Source organism: Myxine glutinosa, chromosome 7, assembly GCF_964187855.1.
Source record: "Myxine glutinosa chromosome 7, kmMyxGlut1.1, whole genome shotgun sequence".
NCBI classification, from domain to species: Eukaryota; Metazoa; Chordata; class Myxini; order Myxiniformes; family Myxinidae; genus Myxine; species Myxine glutinosa.
The window spans coordinates 13,020,929-13,021,156 of record NC_136267.1 but is presented as its reverse complement, the minus strand read 5'-3'; positions in this window follow the sequence as shown (position 1 = coordinate 13,021,156).

The window sequence follows — 228 nt, the reverse complement described above, 5'->3', positions numbered from 1 at the left end:
TCCGGCACCAACACAAGTGCGAAAAGTGGTTTTTCAACACTAACACAAGTGCGAAAAGTGGTTTTTCAACACTATCACAAGTGCAAAAAGTGTTTTTTCCACACTAATACAAGTGCAAAAGTGGTTTCCTGCACCAACACAAGTGCGAAAAGTGGTTTTTCAACACTAACACAAGTGCGAAAAGTGGTTTTTCAACACTAACACAAGTGCGAAAAGTGGTTTTTCAAC